Source organism: Equus caballus, unplaced genomic scaffold (genome assembly GCF_041296265.1).
Source record: "Equus caballus isolate H_3958 breed thoroughbred unplaced genomic scaffold, TB-T2T haplotype2-0000608, whole genome shotgun sequence".
NCBI lineage: Eukaryota > Metazoa > Chordata > Mammalia > Perissodactyla > Equidae > Equus > Equus caballus.
The window spans coordinates 18092-40135 of NW_027221940.1; the positions used below are offsets into that span (position 1 = coordinate 18092).

The window sequence follows — 22044 nt, forward strand, 5'->3', positions numbered from 1 at the left end:
CATAAGTGAATCCACAATGTCAAAAATTGATAAAACAATTAGTGATTGAGATCCTTTAATTTATAAATATGGAGGCAGTCACCGGAAGAAATAAAAAACAAAGTGAAAAGTAATTGCCTGTGGAGAACTTTTGTCCCTCATTATTATTTTGTATGACTTGATTTTTTTCATAACAAATGTATGCGTTAGTATACTTTAATAAAATTAAAACAGAAACTATTTAACTGCGAATGAAGGCCTTGAAGTCAGGGCCAAGCTTTGATACAACTGGGTAGGTTTTGTCGAGGTGACATTTATTTCCAGCCCCTTCCCGTGCCCTCTGATTGGCTCTCTCGGAATTGGTTTTCTCCCAGTATCAAAGGGATTCACTGCCCTCCTGCCCCTGGCTTCCTCCCGCCTTCACTGAGGAAAAGCACATCTCTGGTTGTTTTCTGCTCCTCAACTTTGATCATTACAAAATGAGTCTATTCTTGGTCTCATTCTTAAAATGATTTGTTTTTGGCGCTCCGGGGCTCGCGCCCCTGCCTCGTGCCTGCGCCGCTCGTATGTAAATGAGGGCGCGTGACGCGGGACGCGGATGGACAAGGGAAGAGAGAGAGTGGCCGCTGCCCTCGCCGCCCGGTGCTGGAGCCCTCGGTGCGCGGCGGAGAGGAGAGGATGCCGGCGGGAACTCGACTCTTGGCGCCACCGTCTCATGCACTGTGTAGGTTTTGAGAGTATTTTAGAAGGGCTTTATGGACCACGGCTACGAAGAGCCCTGAGTTTATTTGAAGGATTGTCTACCATCTCTTGATTCTTCACAGTCAACACCAACAGAGAAACTGTCATCTCAGGGCCAGTCCAACACTGAAAGACTGAATGCCAAGCAGAAAATTAGCTAAATGCACTCTTTCGAAAGAAAGACCTTCCTCAGAACTGTGATCCTAACATTCCCCTAGTTGCTCAGGAATTAATGAAAAAGATGATACGTCAGTTTGCAATTGAGTATATTTCAAAAAGTGGTAAAATTCAAGAGAATAGAAATGGTTCAATTGGACCAAGTCTAATATGTAAAAGTATTCAAATGAATCAAGCAGAAAACTCCCTTCAGGAAGAACAGGAAGGCCCCTTAGACCTCACTGTGAATCGAATGCAAGAACAAAATACTCAGCAAGGGGATGGAGTGTTAGATCTCTCTACAAAGAAAACCAGCATAAAATCTGAAGAGTCGTCCGTATGCGATCCTTCTTCTGAAAATTCAATGGCTGGGAGACTACAGAGAAACAGAGAGGACTATGTGGAGAGAAGTGCTGAGTTTGCAGATGGTTTGCTCTCAGAAGCTTTGAAAGACATTCAGTCTGGAGCACTGGACAGAAATAAAGCAGGCATACCTCAAAAAACTTTACTTCTCCACTTAGAAGCCTTACCAGCAGGGAAGCCTGCATCTTTTAAAAACAAAGCTCGAGATTTCAGTGATAGTTACTCATATAAAGACAGTAAAGAAACTTGTGCAGTGCTGCATAAAGTAGCCCTGTGGGCAAGAGCTCAAGCAGAGCGCACAGAAAAAAGTAAACTCAATCTAATTTAAAGAAAAAAATGAAAGCCTACAATATGAAACTTCACGTCCTACTGTACAGTTAAAAATTCCTCAACTACGAGTAAGTTCTGTTTCAAAACCACAACCTGATGGTCCTGGTCTGCTGGATGTTATGTATCAAGTTTCCAAAACCTCTCCAGTCCTAGAAGGATCAGCTCTCCAAAAACTGAAAAATATACTCCCTAAACAGAAGAAAATAGAATGTTCTGGGCCCGTAACTCACTCAAGTGTTGACTCTTACTTTCTACCCGGGGACCTCTCTCCTTTGTGTCTTAATTCTAAAAATGGAACAGTTGATGGAACCTCTGAAAATACTGAAGATGGATTGGATCGAAAAGATAATAAGCAGCCCAGGAAAAAACGTGGCCGTTATCGGCAGTATGATCATGAAATAATGGAAGAGGCTATTGCAATGGTAATGAGTGGCAAAATGAGTGCTTCCAAAGCACAAGGAATTTATGGGGTACCTCACGGCACTTTAGAATACAAGGTAAAAGAAAGATCTGGAACACTGAAGACTCCTCCTCCGAAGAAACTCCGAGTACCAGACACTGGGTTATATAATATGACAGATTCAGGGACTGGCAGCTGCAAAAACAGCAGCAAGCCTGTGTAGATTACTTGTTAGGAAAATGTTTGTACGTGTGTTTGTGTGTGTGTGTGTATGTGCACAGGTGTGTGTTTGTGTGTCTATATACACACACGTGGGAATTACAGATGCTCACTCTGACAGGAGACATGAAATTTTGCAGTTGAAAAACCACTTACATGCCTTTTGAAAAAAAGTTTTATTCAGGGTTTTCACTGTGGACAGAATTATATAGTTGCTTACTTAATTCTGATAGTTTGTATTTAATCCTTGTATAAATAGGTGAAAAAGATTGAGGTTTTCTTTAGTAGTCAATAGCATAAAGCGTTGTGGGAAAACAAGTAATTGTCAAGTGAAACATTTTTATAGGTGAAAGACCACCCCAGCCATTCAGTTAAACCATCTTATAATGGAAATATGATATTAATAGTTTTTAAACATTTTTACCTAACATACTTAGAGTTACTGTAAGTACGTCAACCAACCAATCAGAGTTTAAATACGCAGCTATCTCCATACTAAGAAAAATTAATATATACAGTATTAGGACACTACAGTGCATTCTATGAAATATGAAATGCACTCAAGTGCATCCACCAGGAATAGACAAGAAAACCTTAAATGATATGTATAATGAAATTTAATATTTATCATTTAACAGTTGTTGTAGCAGGAAGTTGGGGTTTATAAGGTATACACTTTTTGAAAAAAACTGACACATTGTTAACCCCAGGAGCTATAAAATCCTTTAATATAAGATGGAATACTAAGAACAAAAAGTAATTTAAATTTAATTATTAAAATAATTTAATTTTGTTTTTCATTTGAAAAATAAGCTAATGTGTAAGATTAGAAAAGAAAGTTGGAATGCAACTTAGAGCATGTTTATAATGGGCACAGAAAAAGCTTGAGAATGATCATTTTGGTTTAAATGTGCTGGTTGGTTGATGTTATGACTACTTTAAATTTTAAGGATTGTGATAGACTCCTACTATTGAAAAACCTCAGTGTAACTTTAATATATTTGCTGCTGTGACATTTCAAAACATTTTCAGTTTATCAAAAATGAATTACAGATTTCATTTTGGTGGGCGATACATTATCGTTTTGCTAATAACCAAATTTGCAGTTTGTTCAGGGTCTTAAATGGATTTACAAATATTTAACACTGAAGCTGTTTTGAACTTTCAGTAATGTAAACTCTACTAATTGGGCAGTTAGAAGCTGGGCAGTGCATTTTAACTTTTACTAGCCTCATAAAAGAGACCAGTAATTTTTATATAGCAGTTTTAAAATGTGGTTCAGAGTATCCATGTTGGATTTATGGAGTATGCCGTTTTAGTGGTAAAATGTTATAAAGCATGTGCCTCCATATAAAGATTGGGGATTTGCTTCATATGTTCACAGTTCTCCGAGTGCCCCTTTGCTCTGTTAAAAGTCAGGTTCTGATCATTTTTCTAAGCCAGTTTTCCTAAGTCCAAAAGGAATACTTAAAGCTGAATTTAAAAAATAAGTGCACCTTGTCAAATACTTGTGTTTTTACACTTGTGTTTGTGTGTATCTAATAATCACATATACATGTAATACTAAAGAGATTTTCAGCTATTACATTGAAAAACTGCTTACATATGTATAAGGAAACTGAAGAGAGGGAAATACACAACCAAGTAGATATTTGGTCTCTTCGATCTATACTGAACCCTCTTCAGCAATTAATGTTACCTGCATGCTAGGGTATGAATCCTCTCGCTCTTTTTTATTCCCCCAAGAAAGTATACATAATAGATTGCAAAACAGCAGATGTCAGGGTCATCTTTCTTTTTAAAGAATTAAGCCATATTTTGTGAGGGCCAGAACTTGGATGATTTAATGTATTTCCCCTCCCCGCCCCCCGCGCCCCCAGTGAAAAGCAAAGTTAATGTTTCAACACAATTTTATTGACCTCATTATACAGAATTTTACTTGCAAAAATTTGGGGGCTTGAAGGCATTACATAATATTTATATTGTATTGAGCTTTTTTATTCCTCACACTATATTTACATTAATAACTTGATTGAGAAGTTTATAGTAAAGGGATACTTACAGAACACTTTTATATCATTTAAAAGATGACCTGACCAAAAACTTGACAGGATTCATAAAATCAGGGATCATTTTGCTATTGACTTCACAGTGCTCAGTAGTTTTATAGGTAATATTATAGTTAATTTGCCGCGTTTTAGTACTTGTATTATTTATTTTTGGTCAGAAATAGTAAATTAAATATTTTTTGATAGTTTGTAGGTAATGATCAACTCCTAACTTTTAAGATTTTTTTATTTTTTCCTTTTTCTCCCCAAAGCCCCCCGGTACATAGTTGTATATTCTTCGTTGTGTGTTCTTCTAGTTGTGGCATGTGGGACGCTGCCTCAGCGTGGTCTGATGAGCAGTGCCATGTCCGCGCCCAGGATTCGAACTAACGAAACACTGGGTCGCCTGCAGCGGAGCGCGCGAACTTAACCACTCGGCCACGGGGCCAGCCCCCAACTCCTAACTTTTAAAAGAAACAAAATGTTTCTAGTTACTGAGTTCACTTTTGATCATACAAACTTGGAAAGGCAGGGAAATTTATGGCTTCCCCTTCCCCCCAGTGATTCCATTAAGATATTCTCTATGTTAAACTTTCAAAGTACTTTATAAATTTAGTTACCAGTTATTACTTATTAATTGACAATTTTCTGAAAAATCCAGTTTCAGCAGACTTTTAATGAAGGTGAAAGCAACCATTATGTGCTTTCTACTTATTTGAATGTTCCTCAAGTATTTTATATTTTTAAAAAAAAAGAAGGAAAAGAAAAAACGGTGCCTCTGTTTTTAGAAAACTACTGCTCAGTAAAGTTGTTTAAACCATTTCTGGTAGCTAATGATAATTTTATATTAAATTGTATACTAACTTTAGTGAGACTGATTTTTTTAGTTGTTTACAGTACAAATACTTGTATTTGTTTTTTAATTGCAGTATTTCCATTGTCACAGTAATTTAGTAAAACTCTGGCTGCCTTGATTTTGACAGATTTTGTTAATATAAACTGATTGTTAGGCAATTAGTTATATTTATGCATAAATCAATTGCTCTATGATTCATGAATTATTTATTACAATATTTTCTAATGAATTCATGTATCTGTCTTGTGTTGTACTGTAATTCTGTTCCTACTTTGTGTTGTTATATATCTAAATCTGATTGTATGAATTTTAATTGTTCAGTTAACGTGTTTCTAGGTTGTAATTTGTAGTAAAGCTCTTCAGTGCTTTTGCACTTAAATTTAAAAAATAAATAAAAAATAAAAATGATTTGGTTTTGGCTCATGGTAAAAATCAGTAATAATCTAATAACTGAAATTCCCTTCCTCCTCCTGTTCCCATCCCTGCCAAATATTATTTAATGTGTGATCTCATTTAGGGAGATTAGATGGGAGAGTTTTATATGCATGTTTTTGTTTTTTAATCTCAGAAACAGAGGGTTAAATTGATCAGATGCTTCACTGCACGGTGTATTAGTATTACGGTTCATACCAAGTACCTCATGTGATAAATTTATCCCCTTTTATTTTCATCCCCCTCTCTCATTCTCTACCCACCTTGAGAATTTTAACTCTAAATAATGAGCTCAAAAGAATTCATCTCTGTTGGCAGACTGTTAAGGCACTGGGATAGGTAGGGGAAAATTATTTGGGAGTGTGTGAGAAAGAGGCCTTCCCAAGGAACTTCAAATTACACCATCTTTACAGGGCTTGTTTTATTCTTTTTACGTAATGATTCAGTAGTCACTATCAACTGGGACTGGAATTAGGATGGACTTTAAATCTCTTGTTGAGATGTTTTCTTATGGCAAGGTCTCATTAACATCATTTAAACAGAGTATAGCACAACACCCCAAGCAGGTGGGTGCTTAGTAAGTATTATCATGCAGTGATAATGATGATGTAAAACTATAGGCTTCAGGTAAGGGTTGATGACTTATTCACCACACACCTTAAACTACATTCTTAAAACACAGATGAAACTCATTAAATTATTTTGACAGTTTTATATGCTTCATCAACATGTTGGATATGGGATAAACAAACGGCCTACAATTAACTACAAACAATTATTTCCACTATTATTAACGGATGTTCACCAATAGCATTATATAACCTACACAACAAAGAGCATCTACTTGCAAGAAATGCAGCACATTGTTTTTTATTTCCTGTATCTCATTTATTCAATACACATTTTTTCCATGAGAAACATTATTGGTGTTAACACTCATCCAAAAGTTCATTACTTAATGCAAACGATTTTCTAGGTAGAGAAAAAAATTGTATATATTTCTGTAGATGAGGGCACATTTTGCAACATATTTTGTAATTTTCCTCTCAGAAGTATGAAAATTCTAAAGAAAAGATTATGAAATATATTGAAGTGAAACCTCTTAAAGGCAGGAACTAGCTTATTTTTTTTCAGTATTTTCTTTTGTACTTCTAAATAGAGTCTGGACTTTATCTTCACATTGTTTTATAGAACTCATATATCTGTATTTTTCTTGAATTTGCATTATTAGGTCCACAAGAGACGTACTTTTTTTTTTTAACTTTTATAAAATACTCAATTTGGGAAAGTCTGTCCTACTCGATTTCAAACAACGTGGGAGCGAGATCTTGTTTGACTTCATCCACGTATATTTTTCAGTAACAGGTTTCAGTGTCTTGCTGATAAATATTGCTTAAATAAAGCATGAATGCAAATTTTTCTTTCTGTAGTATTTTATACTTGTTTTAAAATAAGTTGAAAAGGGTTTAATTAAACATAGAAGTAGCTCCCCTCCAAAAATTTCTCTCCTTCACTATTTGTGATCACTAAGAGGAACCAGAAAGAAAACTCCCCAGCGAGACAAGTGAAATATAAAAAGAATAAGAGAAAGAAAAAGAAAGGAACCTTGTTTTCTATACCACATTCACTTAAGACAAAAATAGGGAAGCTATTTTTTAGCTTGAAAATAATGTTATGTGTTCTATGCTGCAGATATTCAATTTTATATCCTAGGAAACACTACTGTTCTACTAGGAGGCAGTGTAAGTGTGAGTCCTGGCTCTGCCGCTTGTTGTGAGACCTTGGTCAAGCTACCCGACCTTGCCAACCCTTACCGTCCCGGTCCGTAAAAGGTAGTAACATCTACCTCCACAAGCTATTGATCGAATAAGGCTGACAACACAGCGATGACACGTGCCAAGCGCTCCTATGGCACCTGTCATCACGAGCAGCTCAGTGAAGTTCGTATCTCAGCGACTCGGTGGGTCAATGCAGTACACGTAGAAGCACACTGATGGGAATGCGTAGGTTGAATTTCATTACACAGGTTAGTATTAGCCAGGCATTTTACTAGCTGGACTCTGAGTATTGTTTAATCTCACTGTGTTTGATTAGCCAAATTCAAAATTAGTAATTCTGCGCTCAGGTTATCTCATTCTCCACGGCGCGGTCAGAGAAGACGCTGCCTCTTGAGGACCGCAGACCGCAGCGTTTGCAGTGCGCGTTTGCTGTGGCGGAAGAGAACACCGGACGTTCAAGCCCGGGCTCAAGCCACGATCTCTCAAACCATGAAGACATCCGCAGCGAATTTACAAAAAAAAAAAAAGGCAGAGCAACACCGACATGTCAGTCTTCTAAAGCTTCCGAAGCCGCTGCCGGATTCCAGGGCGCTGGCGCGCTCGCGGCACTGCGACAGGGGCGGGGCCGCAGCCGTAAAGCAGCGCCCCAGACCACGTGGGCTCCGACGCGGCCCGGTGCCCTTGGAGGCTCTTGCTGGGGGGTCATGGCAGGTTCGGTGCAGGGCAGTGGGTCCAGGGCTCTGGACCTGCTCCGGACCCTGCCCCGGGTTAGCCTGGCCAACTTAAAGCCGAATCCGGGCTCCAGGAAACTGGTAAGTGGCTGGTGGCGTTGCGGGCAAGCGCTGGCGCACGGGGCGATGGAAGCGGCCCTGCACTGCCCGCGCTTTCCGGGGACTGCTTACTCCAGAGGGTATTGGGATGGAGGTAGGGTTTCTGAGTCCCTGTTCTCCTTAACTGCAGAGGAAAATCTTCTCGCGTGGTGTCAACTCGTAATACGGTTTATGCTTAAAAGCATAATTATGCTAGGGCGTAGGAGCGAAGTCGCACTGCAAAATGATTGTCCCGTTCAAAATTGGAATTAAAATGAAGGACTTTTCCAGTATAGCTTCATGGGAAAGAGTTGAATTGATTTATTCCGTTAGATGTCTCTTCAAATCACTAAATACAGCCAGAAAAGCTGTTAGGTGACGTACTGTAATTTTGAAAATCAGTTCGTTGCCTTCGTGAAGTGACAGGAAGTAAATTAAGAAAAATGTTTTCTTTATAAATTAATCTTTAAATAAAATAATGTATGGGTAGCAATGACATATTTACAATTCCAAAATAGAATTTCTTAACTATCATGTAAGCTTTGTTTGTTGTGGATGTTTAACTCTAGGTTTTTTTCCGTTCGAGCCTGTTGTAGAACCCTTATCCCCATCCCATCCTTGGAAGTTTGCCTTTGAAACACAGCTTGCACTTTGGTTGCAAGAATTAGGTACATCTTCAGAGGCAAAGATGCTGATTTAGAGTGTTTGGACGCTAGAGCAGCTAGGACAGTGCTTGGCACAAGGTAGTGTTAGCTAGTACTGGTTGGTTGGATGAATAAATGGTGTAACAAAAAATATACAACGAAAAGATGAGATACAGTTTATAAAAAGGCATCTGTAGATCATAAAACTTTGTTCTTTCCTTTAGGAAAGACGACCGAGGGGGCGGAGAAGAGGTAGAAGATGTGGCAGAGGCGACAGATAAAGGAGAACGACAGAGAGGAACCCGGCCCCGACTGGGCTTTGAGGGAGGCCAGACTCCATTTTACATACAAATCCCAAAATACGGGTTTAATGAAGGACATAGGTAGGTTGTTCTGCTTTTTAAAGTAGAAAGCCCTGTTTTTCGCTGAGAATCACCTAAAAAATAGCTTGGTAGAAATTGATAGTCACTTTGAAGCAAACTTTTGCCCCTGTTCCTCTGAAGCATCTTTAGTCGTGCAATTAGTTTGGAATAGCAGGGAAAAAAGCCCAGACATTGAGCCTGCAAAATGGAGATAATGATGCCTGCTCTCCTGGTTGTTTAGAGGCTTAGCAATAATATATATAAAAACCTGGCTCATTGTGATTACCCAATAAATGACAACTACGATGGTTACTTTGAGTTCCATTAATGCATAATTCAGATAGTGGGTTAAATTTTCCCCAAATTTGTTTGTTGATTTGTGTAAATGAGTGAAGTAAAATGCTTAAGAGGCAAAGTATTTTTAGCAAAATAAAGGAAATACTGGTTTTGTGTCGTTACCAAAAATCAAGCAGTATAACGTTTCTGTTGTAGTCAGGAGGGTCTTATTTTGTTACCATCTAAATTGTTGGAGGAAAATAGAGAACAAAACTTTTAAGTTGATGTGGAGAACTTAAGAGGAAGAGAGTTGAGTTTTCCAACTGTTACTTTCTTGTTTTGTAGCTTCAGACGCCGGTATCAGCCTTTGAGTCTCAACAGGCTGCAGTGTCTTATTGATTTGGGTCGAGTTGATCCTACTCAGCCTATTGACTTAACCCAGCTTGTCAATGGGAGAGGTGTGACCATCCAGCCATATAAAAGGGATTATGGTGTCCAGCTGGTAGAGGAGGTAAGTCTGGATTAGTATTTTTGGAGTTAGATAGGAGGCTATTTCTGATTTTCATATAATCTATACTCTGCCTCCTTTGTTTTTATCCCTTTTGAATTGTTATAACCATTACATAGTGGTGATTGTGTTTATACTCAGTTGTGGTTTTAGAAAGCCAGCATGATCACGTCGAGGGGCCTCTGTTCCCATGGTCCGGGAATGCTCTTCTCCCGTGTGTCCGTTCAGCTTGTTCCCTCCCTCCCTTTGGTTCTCTGTTCAGATCTGATAATATCAGAAAGGTCTTTTTTGATTTTCTTTTATAAAGGAACACTCAGCCCCCACCCGCTTCCCCCACAGTCGTACTCTGTCTGCATTACTCTGCCCGAAGTATTTTTTCTTTGAATATATGAACACCTGACATTTATTACTAAGTAATGCATTTATTTTTCACTGTCTTCCTCAGTGTGATGTAAGTTCTTTGAGAGCAGGTACTGTGATTCATTCCTATGTTTGCAATATTGGAAATATTGGCTCATGATAATAACTCAGTATTTATGGAAGAAAGGGATCAAATCCAATTCTAATCGCAGTAAAGGACTTTTCTATTTATAGACATTGGCCAGGCATTTCATAAGCAAATAAACGTGTTGTTAATTAACTGCTCCTCCTCCTTGTTGTCAGTAATGTAACTGTGTGAGTAACTTAGTGTCCACTAGAGGGAGGCATATGTTTATGGAAAAACCTTTTAGATTCCTTTGAAAAAGTAAACCTTACGGATAAAGGATTTTCAAATAAGATGATTTGAAGATAGATTACCAAATATGCGATTAAGTCTCAGTATCCTACTCTGGGTGTATAAGGGAATGCACATGTAAATTGACATGGAAAAATCCGTGACCTCTTCAGCTGTTAAACTGCGCATCCCAGCAACTCACAGGTATGTGTCTATTAAACTAACAAAAATAATCCTGAAAACGACACCAGGGCAGTGGTTGTGTAAGTACAGTTCCACATCGTTTACAGCGCTGTAAATTGATTTCAGATTTGTAGTAAATAGTGGATAATAAGACTTTCTGATCCTTCAGCATAAAATTACCAATTTGGAAAGACATGTTTTCAAGGAAAAACAAAATAAACCTAACTGATAGAAAGACATTCCTAAAAATGCTTTTATAATACTTAAAATACTGCAACTAACCCCAATGTCCAAGGATGGGGAGTGGTCAAGCAATCTATGGAATAGTAATTAAAAATCACAAATTATAGGGGCTGGCCCTGTGGCCTAGTGGTTAAGTTTGGCGCCCTCCCCTTCTGTGGCCTGGGTTCAGTTCCTGGGTACAGACCCACACCACTCGTCGACGGCCATGCTCTGGCAGCAACCCGCAGACAAAATAGAGAAAGACGGGCAACAGATGTTAGCTCAGGGTGAATCTTCCTCAGCAGAAAAAAAAAAAAAAATCACAAATAATATGGCAAGACCTTACTTTATTGAGTCAAACGTACCATAATTATTAAAATGCAGGTCGGTATCATAGATGGAAAAAGTGTATCTTAGAATTGATGGAATATTTTTTAAATATATTAAAGGTTCATAATTAATAAAAGGAACTTGATTGGGAGCCAGCTTGTTTCAACCACACCAAAATAGGAAAAAATTCTTATCACTACAAAAAGAATGGTAATGATGCCATCTTTTTATTTTTGTCAGAATCTGTTTTGAAATTAAAATATAGCACATCCTAACTAAAGTGATCAAAAGTAGAACTTAAAAAAGTTCAGGACTACATTTTTCAGTGTTGACCATGGTAGGGAAAGGTAAACTTATTTTCTGTCAGTTTAGAGGCTGTAGTAAAGTCAATAATGAATGCAAAGTGAATTTCTGTTGTCCTTTGCTCCCTTTTTTCTTAGAGGGGGTGACCCCTCCAAAGCTCAGATATTTTATTCTTTCGCTGATTCTAGCCCACTCGTCCCCCTCTTTAACCTTCTCTTGGCCTCTTGCTTGTTAAGGGATAGGAAGATAAGTCATGATCTGTATCCTACAGCATAATGTTGTGGTTAAGAACACATACTGTGGCTGGACTGTCTGGGTTAGAATCCTAGCTTTGTGATTTTGGGCAAGGTATTTAACCTATCTGTGCTTCAGTTTCCCCATCTGTGAAGTTGGTTTAGCAATAATCCTGTCATAGGGTTGTTATGAGGGTTAAACAGCCAACTATTACCGAAGTACTGGGAATGGGTGCTTATATTGGTGTCTACGAAATACATCAAGTGAAAATATAGTCATCTCTGCTCACAGGGAAGGAAAATTGGTAAAAGAAGGGGGCCTAGAAAATGTAAAAGAATTTGATGTTATTTGATAGGACCTGGAAGCAGAAGTCTTTGAAGTAGGAATTGCTGTTACATTGTGGGCATTTTGGAGGAGGAAACACAGTGTAAAAAGGAAGCTTGCCATAGTTAATTTACTTTTAGCCAAGCTAGCTACTCACAGACTATTTTGACGTGTTACAGGGTGCTGATACCTTTAAGGCGAAAGTTAATATTGAAGTACAGTTGGCTTCGGAACTAGCCATTGCTGCAATCGAAGAGAGTGGTGGTGTCGTTACTACAGCCTTCTGTGATCCCAGAAGTCTGGGTAAGCTTGCTCCGCAGTCATTTTCTTCTCTCCCTCTTTGTCTCATGCTGGCTGCATGTGAGGATTGTAAAAGTCCTCATGGCTGTTTGACTTGCCGTTTGGACACCTCTGTTTTCTGTTTCAGGATTTCTTATTAGTGCTGTGGCTGGTGGGGCTCTGTCCTCTGATAGACCTCAGCCAGTAGGTCATAAAAAGGTTTTGTTTTTGTTTTTGAACACAGGGCTTAAATACAATGTTACCTATGTCTAGAAACTCACTAATGGTTGGTAACCCAGGAGTAACTCTGACTTTCAAGATACAAACTTTTGAAAATTAAGCATTTCCATTTGTTTACTTAAAACAAGCTTATTTAATTAAAAGAGTTCTTGGAATTAAGTTCTCATCTTGGTCATATTTAAAAATTAATGATTATAAAATACCATTATTAAAAGAAAACCATCATGTAAATAAAATAGTCAACATTTGCCTTTCTCTTTTTTTAATTTAAAAATTGTTTTAGAAATTCTATGCAAACCTGTTCCATTCTTTCTGCGTGGACAACCCATTCCAAAACGAATGCTTGCACCTGAAGCACTGGTGCCGTATTATACTGATGCAAAGAATCGTGGTGACCTGGCGGATCCGGCCAAATTTCCTGAAGCAAGACTTGAACTCGCCCAGAAGTATGGTTATATTTTACCTGACGTTACTAAAGATGAACTCTTCAAAGTTACTACTCGAAAGGACCCAAGGCAGATTTTCTTTGGTCTTGCTCCTGGACGGGTGGTGAATATGGCAGATAAGAAAATCCTGAAACCTACAGAGGAGAATGTCCTCAAGTATTACAGCTCATGAATTCCCTTCCAAGAAAGCAGAGTTGGAAAAGAGGACTGGAAAAGGAGGCCATGCGATAAAACAAAGAATTGGTGCGGTCACTGTGTTTGAGTGATGTCTACGACCTGGCTCTCAATAATACTTTCATCTTGGTCATTGTATTATTTCTTATCATAGTCATTGTCAAGGAAAGTCTGCCTAGCAATGGCTTAAACAAATTAGTTTTTTTCTTATTTTTTATCACCTAAGAAGAATTGGTAGTGACGGTAATAGCCATAGCAGTTCAATAATCTTGCAGTTTCTGTATCTGCAATTCTCATGGCCTCTCCCCAAGACCCTAAGATGATCACCATGGCTCCAGTAAGAATAACCTTAAAGGGCAGGAAGAAGCGGGGAGAATGGTTCAAGCTATAGCTGCCCTGTTCATAAGGAAGCAAAAGTTTTCTCATGACCACCCCTTGCAGACTTTCATATACATCTTATTATCCATAGCTGTGTCATTTGATTCCCTCTAAGGGCAATGAGGCTGACGCACTGAGACTTAACTATGCCTGCCTCTACAGTTGGTAGATGGGAGAGGCAGAACATCCTTGGGGATGGAAATTGATTAGCCAACCACTAAGGACTGCCAACGTCATCAAAAAAGTTATTCATTCAGTATATATTTGTTGAATGTCAAGTATTCTAGGTTCTATTTAAATAACATAATATACATATATTTTATAGGGTACTTGATATTTACAAAATATATTTTTATAAATATAAAATAATTAAAAATACTTTAGAAAAGGTGCACTACTTCAAAAAAAGATCATAATAGAAGTTTTCAATGTACATTTTTTAAAATGTGCTTTCAAAAACCGTACCTAGGCATTCTGGAAAATGTAATGAAAACAGGTATTGCAGTTTGAATGGTACTACGCTAGAAAACAGAAGTAAATAGTTGTAGCAAAAACTTGTAGATATAAAGATGTTTCTGTGAGAACATAAAGGGCTGATGTACCCATAATGCACATGACAGAGGGTTTAACAATGTGCTGCCAGGCACCGTAGCTTTTATATACTCGTTGATCCGTTGCTGCTGCTATTAAGTTGGTTTTTCTTACTAACGCAATAGGATAGACTTAGGGTAGATGATAATAACACATTGTGTTCTGTGAGACAATATTGGGCCGTGGAAAAGAGAAAATTAAAAGGGGCGATTTAATTTTGAAGTTACATATATGATCCTGAAAGAGATAGAGAAACAACAGGAATAGTATTATCTTATAATAGCACATCTATTTATTTGGTAAATTTAAGACAACTGTTTAATAGTATCTTTATTATGTTCAAGATTATCATTATTATGTTTAAGATATTATTATTATGTTTTTAAGACATAATTTTCACTCTGAGCTCATTAGTAACAGTATAACAAAAGTTGAGGCAAATTCATTTTTGTTTTCAATCTGAAAAAAGTCACTTTTGGAAGTTTCAAGAATGGAAAAAGTGCTATAAATGTGTTTCATTAAATTGTTCTTTTAAAAATGTATTTTGAAAGTCTACAACAATGTATGAACACACCATTTTACTATTAATTTCTTCTCCTGTACATATCCGTGAGACCAGAATAAAAATGGACTATTTTCCTGGCTAGATATGCATTTATTTCATAAAGGAGCTCCTAATTGCGAAAATACTTGGGTGAAACCATCATCTCCATTCTCTGGATCCATTCCCAACGTCAGATGGAGAGACGAATGTGACTGGATTTCACCTGTTCAGCTTGTAACCCCAACCTTTGTCTCCACTTGGAATAAAGTTGTGTACTTTCGCTATCAAAAGGAACTTCCCATTCACCATCTGGCCCTTCAGCAGTCCCCTAAGCACTAAAAATAGAAGTAAGACTAAACGGGTGAAATTAATTTTAATGATTTGTTTTACTTAAGCCAGTATTTCCAAGTATTGTCATTTCAATATGTACGTAGTGTACACTTAGTAATGAGATATTTGATCTTCTTTTTTTGTACTAAGTTTTCAAAATCTGGCTTTTACAGCATATCTCAATTCAGACTATCTGCATTTCAAGTGTTCAATAGCCACATGTGGCTAATGGCTACTGTGTTGGACAGTCCAACTCCAGAGTATCTGGGATTTAGCTGCTCTGTTTCCAGTTGACTAAAGCAGCACAGCTACCGTGACAATCAAGTTCGGTGGTGGGTTAAAATAGTTCTATATGAATTGATGTGCATAATGAAGATGCATGCCTAATTAAAATACAAAACCACCTCCCCTTGGAGAGAAATCAAGCAGGTACCATAAGCCAAAACATAGACCACACATCAGAAAATATTTAGATAATCATCACAAATCTGCTTTTAATTTTGAAATATTTGAAACATAACCAGCCAATATTAGAAGACTAACAGAAAATATTTGAAGTAATCCAATAGTACAAAATAGAGGCAATAAAAGTTATGAGTATTTAATAAATGTTGTGTTTAATAACATGGATAATATAGCCATGAAGTATCTTTAAGTAAAAAGAGTTAGAAGACACTGTGTCTGATATTACTTCATTTTGGTAAAATAAAAACATTTATCATTATTTGAACAAATACATAGTAAAAAACATTGAAAATGCTTATTTATGTTTTCTAAAGGCACCATTTTTTGTTCATAACAAAAAATAAAATAAGGCATGGCACTGTGCATGAGTAGCTAATCTGAAAAACCTTCCACTGTAAACGCCTGGATATGCAAGACAAATTATATCAAGCATTCTTGTACCTGCAAAATTGAGGTCATATAAAGGAAAGCACAATGCCTCGTTTTCCACAAAGGAGGAGGAGTTCAGAACAAGCTCAATGAGCATCCAGTGCTGAGGCTGGTGTACCGCTTCCCTAAGTTGATGGGTATGGGAGGATGGGTGGGGAGCTTCTCTAGAACCTAGAGGATTGGGTTTTACTATCCCTACTGGAAGAGGAACTCTGTACTGGGACCCTGAAGGATCCGTGTTTCACAATGAAACCCCTACAGTAAAACTAACCCTCAATGAAAAACTTGGCTGAAATAGAAACCCACAAACACAGGGAGTTGACAGACAAGTCTTTGTTTTTTTCTTGGACTCCAGCTGGGATTCCTCTAAGAATTTGTCACTAAATGTGTGCCATCCAGTTGGTGTGGCTTCAGTGTCCACCACAACTGTACCTAGGAAAAGTCTAGCCGAAAAATAAATATAAAAGTATATTCTAAATTAATTGCATTTCCGTAGCAAGAGAAACTCTACACCCAGGCTACACAACAGTTTCAAGATAAAGCATTATGAAGTTTTAGCTTCTAGTATAAATATAAATTTACAAATCCTATATTGGGGTTTCTATTGTTAGATAACAAATTCTTACAAAACTACTGGCTGAAAACCACCTTTCCATATACTTATGGGTTCTGTGGGTTTAGAATTCAGGAAAAGCATAGGAGGAAGCTTCTACATGTTGCATGGTGTCTGGGGCACAGGCTCGTGAAGACTTGACAGGTCAGGGTGACTCCGTGGCTGGTGGCTGGAATCAATCAGAGGAGTCTTCACATGTCTGTGAGTTGATTTTGGCTGTAGTCTGGGTCCTCAGTGAGGGTTCACAGGAGCACCAGCATTTGGCCTCTCCGTGTGACTTGGGATTTCCACTGCATGGTGGCCCCAAGGTTCCAAAAGCAAGCGTCTTTGCAAACAAGTCAGAATCAACATTGCCTTTCATGACATAGCTTCAGGAGTCCTGCAGCATCACATCTGCTATATTCTATTTGTTAAAAGTGAGTTACTTATATCAGCTGAGATTTGAAGGAAGGGGACACGGAAACTGCCCTCAATGAGAAGAGTGTTAAAGGATTTATGGACATATTTTAAAAACACCACAGTCTGCATTTGGGCTACAAATTATTTAAATTCCTCTCACTTGCAAAACATACTTACCTTCTCCCAAGACCCCTCAAAAATTTGATTTCATTACAGCATTTGGGTCCGGTTCAAGGCCCAGGATCTCATAATCTAAATCAGATCCAGGCCAGATTAAGTTCTTCAGATACAGTCACCCTTGATATGAAGACCTGTGAAGCAAAGAGGTAAGTTTTCTGCCCCCTCTAGCCACACCCCTCTTCCAAACATACACATCTGTGGGGATACAGGCATTGGATAACTGCTACTGATATACCCACTTAAAAAGATGGCAAAAAAAAAAATTTGTTATGTAACAGTGATACAGTGTCGGATACATATGCTGTGTATCCACAGCAATTCTGAGGTACACCCAGGTGCATGCTGGCAGTTCTCTGATGTAGGCTCAGCCCTACTCTCTGGAGGGTTTTTTTCTTGCTTTTGTTTTGCTTTCCCCATGGTGCTTGGCTTTGACTTCTGGTTTCTTGGTTCTGTACTCTGACAAGCTGCACGGTATTTCCATAGATAAAGCATGACAAATTATGAGCTAAAGATGCCAAGTTATAAGGCCCATTATGAAAAAACCTAACATGATTGAATGTAATTAATATCAACTGAAAGTAGGTTTAGAATGCTAAGAATTTATAAAAGTGGTATGATAAATTATAAAAAGCATATTTTAAATGATTAAGACACAATCTTAAAATCTGAAAAATAAGATACCACGAAGGGGTAGGTATAAAAAAGTAGAATTTTATAAACAAAAGTTTTATTAAAATTTAAAACACCTTACACGGGTAAAATAACAGTTTAGATACAACTGAAGACAGAATTAGTTAACCAGAAGAAAGGACTAAAGGGAATGCAGATTAGAGTGAAAAACAAATATGTAAGGTTTAATGAGCTTGTGGGATAAAACTGTATGGTCTAACATATCTAATGGAATGTCTTTGAGGAAAGGAAAGAGGCAATATATGATGTGAAAATGATTGAAAATATTCCAGACTTATCTTAAATCGTTAGATCCCAGAAGTATAATTACCCCCCAAAAGGATAAGTAACAATAAATCTATACCTAGAAATATTCTAAAGGAAATTTCAGAGTCAGATCTTACAAGCAGCCTGGGGAAAAAAGACAGGATAACTACAAAAAACAGTAAGCTTGACGTTAAAGTTAACATCAATAAAATGTCGAAAGATAATATTATATATTCATGGTGCTCAGAAAAATTAACTATCATTCTAGAATTCCAAGCCCAGGTAAACTACCATTAAGCGTAGGCATGAAATAGACATTTTCTAGAGAAACCACGAGGCAGGAGGTGTCTACCACTTATAGACATTCATAAAAGAACTTACAAAGGGTGTCATTTAGGAGGAGGGAAGTCTCCACACTAGGAAGGAATAGGATACTAGATCCAATGGGGATCGAAGAATCTGTTAGATACATGGGTAAGTCCAATTAAGGTTTACCCAAGTTCTGGAGATATAAAAAATTATGGAAAAGAAAAGTGTGTAAGACAGGAGGCAGTGGAGTAACTGGAAGTAACAGATAATAAGCATCTTGTATATCTTGGGAGGAGACTAATCATAACTCACTTTAGACATTCTTAAATGAATTACGGTTATTAAAATTGTTAAAATATCACAAAAGTCAGAGAGAGAAGATAAAACTCTGTTTCAGGAATATAGAAGAGAAGGGACTTTGAAAATTCTCTCATGACAAAAGCACTTAGAATATTGCAAACACCATTGTAAAGGTATACTGAAATGCTCATGATTGAAAGTGTAACACCTCGGCTCCAAAAACAAAGAGTGAATGGACAGCTGGAGTGGAAAGTGAGAGCTGACACAGCTGCTGTGCCAGGAGGCACGTCTGTATAGTGGTGACCGAAGGCTTGGCTGATAGTCGTCCACAAGACAACGTGTAAGTTCTACACTAGGGCTGAAAGGGAGCACCGATGCTTCAGCCGTGCTTGTGGCAATTGTTGATAGTGGTGATCAAAGGGCTTGAGTGCTAATGGTCACATAGGATGTGGGAATTTGAGCAACAGATTTGAGCATGAAGCCGGGACTTGCAAAGGATCTCTGCTCTCCGTGTAAATGTGGACCAAAAGAAAATGCCCACCTTCAATAGGAAATGAAAAGAAATATTGTCTGCTTCAGTTCTGGCTGTGGGAAGGGTAGAAAAAAAATTTTCCCCCTAACATTTTATGACCACATGCTTCCATTCACATGGATTTTTGTGCTCATATTTGTATTGCTTTACTTATGAGGTCTGGGAACTCAGACGACACAGGATTTCTGAGATAAAGTCGCACCAAATGGAAACTTTGAATCTAAAATAACAAAATACAAGAGGAAGCAAGCTATCATGATGTCAGCAGCAGACAGAAACAAATCGCATCACTAATCTGTCAAGAAAAGCAGAATAGAATTATTGGACGGAGACTATGTGGTGTAGACTGGCTAGCTGTTCTCTCAATGTATTTCATCTTCCTCTCGGATTCAGAGATGGAGTCATTACATCTCCAAGTTTCCCTTATGGTTGGCTATGGCCATATGACCAAGTTCTGGCCTATGGAATGTGTCACTTTCAGGCCTACTTGATAGAAACTTCCAAAATACAATCCTCCATTCTCAACCTTGCAGAATGGAGAGAACAGTATGGGTTTGGAGGAGGAGGATCCAAGATGTATACTCAAATAGGCACAAGGAAGACCACTCAGCCCCAAATACCTGTTGATCTGATTTCTGTTTGCAAGGAATACATGGCACAGAGACTGATTGCGTTTTTGCAGCAACAGCTAGCACTAAACAAATCAATAAACTATAAAATATGTGTAAGTGATTAAACAGATAAAAGAAGGAATTGAAAATAAGAAAAAGAAAAACTCTTTCAGTAAGGACCAGGCAGATTTGGAAAAGAACCAAAGTGAATACCTATAAATTATATGCGTCATCTTGTATATCTTGGGAGGAGACTAATCATAACTAACTTTAGACATTCTTAAATGAATGACAGTTATTAAAATTGTTAAAATATCACGAAAGTAAGAGAGAGAGAAGATAAAACCCTGTTTCAGGAATCATATGAAAGCCTGGGGGAGGGTGTGGTCTTTACTCCCAGGGATCATCATCTGTATTATTGATCCTTCAGCCAGTTGCAGCTATGTGACAGTGAGGTCCAGAGACGGTCCTCTGCTTCAAGCAAATTTGGAACTATTCCCTTTAGCGGCTGCCACTCTGATCCTAGATTAATCCATAAAAGCTATGATCTTAAGCATTTTCCATCAAGCTAATGAAGCTCAGCCATCAGGGTTCCTACACTTGCTTGCACTCCTTAAGGGCCTTGGGATAAAATCCAGCAGTTTGTTCACCTGGTCAGAGATTTTTTTGTAACGTTGAAATAGTTTTAAATGCAACTGACTCCTGTCTCCAACTCTCAACTTTCCCTACATCCCATATTCTCTCGTATCAGAAGGCTTGAGAACGACAAAGCTGACTTAGGGTATGACTAAATTTGGCTGAATGGCACTGATTTTTGTGGTTTGCAGTCACATCTGTATTAAGTTATTTAGAACAGATGTAGCAAGATGACCACTCTCCACTGTGCTGATTCATCCTGCACCGTTGTGACACAACAGTGTCACAAAATACGTCAGGTGCAGCGCATGTCCTTTTTTTCATTGGAGTAAAGGCTTCTACCACAGTTCCTCATGCTGTTGACTATTTCAATATTTTACAATAGTTTACATTTTCTTTGGGAATTTGGCTATTATGTGGAATATGTTGACTACAGAGCAACTTGAGTTTTTCTTTATCATTTAAATGTAATAAGATGCTCATTATACAGCTGTTCAAGCCTTGTAAGGTGAGTACAGCAAGGTTCTGAAAACTAAAACATATTTTTGCTGAATTAGAGGAGAAACCCATTCACAAATGAGATGCAAAATATGTATTTAAAAAGCTAATAAAGTTTGAATCCTCTATCTTAACTGAAATGACATTTGGAAGAGTTTCAATGAACCCTGTTAGAAGTGGCAGATTCCTGGTTGGGTGTAGGAAGTTGCTGTGGCTGGGTGGCACGGAGGCTCCAATATTTCACATCCCTCGGTTTCTGTGCCCTTTGCCATGTGACTTGCACCGTCTGCCAACTCAGCCCTTCGAAACAGGCCTAGACTTGTGAGCTGCTTTGGTCAACAGAGTGGGCAAATGTGCCAGTGTGCCAGTTCTGACCCTAGGCCTTCAGAAGCTGTGTGTGCCTGTGGAGTTGATTTCCCCTCTGTCGTGATCATGAGAACACGTCTGTGTAGCCTGTTGGGGGATCAGGAACCATGTGGAGGAGAGATGCCTCACTCCCCCTAGAGGACATTCCAGACCAGCCAGCACCCAGCTGACAAGCCAGCTGAATGCGGACACCTGAGTGAGCCCAACAGAGCTCGGCAGAGCCCGTCCGAGACCAGCGCAAGCAGCCAGCTACCCCCGAGACTGTGCAGAAATGGTCAGTAACAGGTTTTTTGTTCTACCCAAGTTACGTTTTGAAGTGGGTTTATTATGCTCGTTATTGTGACAACAGATGCCTGACATAGAGGGATGCATTCTTTGTTTTTGTTTTTATTAATGAAAGAAATAAGAGGAAAAACAGCTAAGAATTAGGGAAATATGGGAAATGTAATAAAATGAGCCCTAAACTTCATAGACATTATTCAAATACTGTAGTGGGCTGCACGGTGGTCCCCAAAAGATATGTCCACATCCTAACCCCTGAAATTGGTGACTGTTACCTTATTTGGAAAAAGGGCC

At 38.2% G+C, this 22044-nt stretch overlaps 2 pseudogenes; both read left to right on the forward strand.

Moving 5' to 3' along the window:
• The first annotated feature begins 430 nt into the window (after positions 1 to 430).
• LOC138922194 (ligand-dependent nuclear receptor corepressor-like protein) lies at positions 431 to 1460 on the forward strand (annotated as a pseudogene).
• Positions 1461 to 6675: 5215 nt separating this feature from the next.
• Positions 6676 to 14966, forward strand: LOC138922192 (large ribosomal subunit protein uL15m-like; annotated as a pseudogene).
• Positions 14967 to 22044: the final 7078 nt, after the last annotated feature.